This window comes from Austrofundulus limnaeus, unplaced genomic scaffold, assembly GCF_001266775.1.
Source record: "Austrofundulus limnaeus strain Quisiro unplaced genomic scaffold, Austrofundulus_limnaeus-1.0 Scaffold0, whole genome shotgun sequence".
In the NCBI taxonomy this organism is placed as follows: domain Eukaryota; kingdom Metazoa; phylum Chordata; class Actinopteri; order Cyprinodontiformes; family Rivulidae; genus Austrofundulus; species Austrofundulus limnaeus.
This window is the reverse complement of record NW_013952402.1, coordinates 8,612,517-8,614,965: the sequence shown is the minus strand read 5'-3', so window position 1 is coordinate 8,614,965 and position 2,449 is coordinate 8,612,517. Positions and strand designations below refer to the sequence as shown.

The 2,449-nt window shown below is 37.3% G+C and overlaps 1 protein-coding gene and 1 long non-coding RNA gene across 3 annotated transcripts in view; one reads left to right on the top strand and one right to left on the bottom strand.

Moving 5' to 3' along the window:
* LOC106513255 (receptor-type tyrosine-protein phosphatase epsilon) overlaps positions 1-2,449 on the bottom strand; it is a gene marked incomplete in the record, with an annotated part of 16,141 nt that overhangs the window by 11,864 nt on the left and 1,828 nt on the right. For both annotated transcript variants that reach the window (XM_014001985.1, XM_014001993.1), the window contains 1 exon segment: positions 1,059-1,099.
* Positions 1-2,449, top strand: part of LOC106513283 (uncharacterized) — an 85,888-nt gene that overhangs the window by 81,834 nt on the left and 1,605 nt on the right. The gene's annotated exons all lie outside the window — the stretch shown is intronic.

The window sequence follows — 2,449 nt, the reverse complement described above, 5'->3', positions numbered from 1 at the left end:
CACACACACACACACACACACACACACACACACACATCCATTTTAGCTCTCATTTCCCTCCATACTCTCAGTAAGAAATCATCACGTAAATTGGACGAATGTGGCAAATCTCTGTAAGTGGCTCCGATCGAGTAAGAGACAGAAGCGAGAATTAAGTGTCCTAATTTCTAAGTCCCTGTCTCGTTATAGAGGCCAGATGACTAGATGGAATAATTCATTGTGTCAATTTAATTCTTCTAGAAATGGGTCATCTGGGGGCCTAATTTGTGATGTTTGAAGATATCTTTTGTGTGATGTGTGTGTGTGTGCACAACCCTGGAGGTGTTCCACATTAAAAATAAGAAATCTCCCAAAGCTGAGCTGTGTATAGTAATGCTCCTGCAGTGTTCACAAAACTAAAAGTGGGTTTAAATTCAAAAGCATTAGAAAACAAATTTGAGATTTGCAGTTTTATAGATTAGGCTGTAGTTTTATGCAGACTCTGATCCTGAATGATATTCAATTATCAGCTTTTTGTCCAAAATATCTCATTCAAGAACTGAATTACTTTGTACTAATTATTGTTATTTTGTTGTTGTTTTTTTTTTTACATTACTTTCTTTTTTACATTGCATGTTTGCCTGCAAARAGGTTCACTGCCAGAGGCTATGAGTTGCATATGTGCCACATTCTGTTGGAGGAATTAATTCTCTCCCCAGTGTTAACAAGCTCGCAGTGCCAGCACCTGTTTCCATTCCCTCCCCACTCACCCACCGATGGGCAAGTCACATTCACTTACTGATCCCCATTCCAATGCACAGCTCAATTCAGCCAGGCGTGCTGCACATWYGGGTCACCACGCAGGTCACTTTATATCTGTCATGTTTTGGCAGCTGCTATGTATTCAACATTTAGTGGGAAAAAAATGGATGTGAAAAACACTGACAATTAAAAAAATATGTCACACTGTAACTCACGTTTTTTCTGTCTGGTTAAGAAAAAAAAGGAAGTTGGCTTAAAGTACTGAAACACTTGTGAAAAGTGTCACCTCTGGCCAGCAGAGGAAATTCATGACTCACCGTAAGCCAAATGAGGAAGCGACAGAACACGTCTGGTTGCACTGAAAACAAGAATAGTTGTGTTGAAAGTTGTGTTTTTGCTCAACTTTGGATCAATTAACATTAAAATTTAAGTCTTGATGGTTCTATTGGGACGACTTGAGCCTGAATTAAACATTTAAATTAGAAGTGTTTCATTCCATTGCAAATGATTATCGGTCATGAATCATTGCTGTGTCTTTATTAGCTTATGATGCAATCTGATCGTGTGGTTTCCCAACAGGAAACACATTATTTTTCCTGTAGCTTGCTTTAATTTATCATAAAGGAAGTACTTAGGAGTTTCTTTAACCCCCAGCACATGCTTGAATTAGTAATCCCATCCAGAGTGAGGTAAACCCTACACAACCACCAGGTCGAACCTTCAGGGTTACAGTTTAACACAGATGCAGTTTGCTTTCAGTGACACGAGTCATAAATAATTTTGGGACAGGATATCAAACACGCAGCAGCCACAGAACTGCTGCGGCTAAATGATTCATGCTGTAAATGTGTCAAATCCAAGCAGCCTGAAATGTCTGCTTGGCCTCAGCTCAACATTTTTTATCGTTTCTGCTTTGACATGAAGCTGGACTTAATGTGACATGATTTATAAATTTCCTCAAGCCTGCTCACTTGTCTGTATTATTATTATTATTGCACAGGAAAGGGGTTTTCTGTGATCTATTGTGGACTGGAAACATAAACATTAAGACAACTAAGAGGAGTTCCTTCTGTCGTTACTAAATACAGTATATTGTCTTTACAGATTTAACAAGAGGCATGCTATCATCATATTATTCATAACTCACTGTAAAATGACAAGATTGACTTGGTAACCCAATTGGTGCTATTTAAAGAAGAGATTCTTAACCTATGGGCCACGGCCCAATTATGGGCCGTGAGCGCCAAGTTGAGGGCCTCAAAAGAACAACAGTTTTTAACTTTGGGCCGCAGAGGGCCGCGGGACCGCATTGATTTTGAATAATGTGCAATAAACTTTCTCACCACTAGTAGCAGCAGTGCACCACTCAGATGTTTAACAACTTTTTTATATGTAGAAGAAACTTAGAAACCTGTTGAGAATGGAAACTTATTTTAAATGAAAAGTAGAAGCAAAAATGAAAGTAACTCATCAAAAAAAAACACCAAAGTTTGTCACTAATATGAAGTGCAGCCTCTGGTTCTACCATGCAATATTTTAAAAGTTCAAAACATTATCAAGCACAGTTGCAGATACAACTATATTTTAATTTGGACTGGAAATGAATTTTTTTAGTTTATTTTTTATTTTTTAAACATTTTGAATATATTTTAAAGAAATTTTAAACTTTCCAAAAAGCTGTTGTTACTGTTATTGTTTGTCACTAATA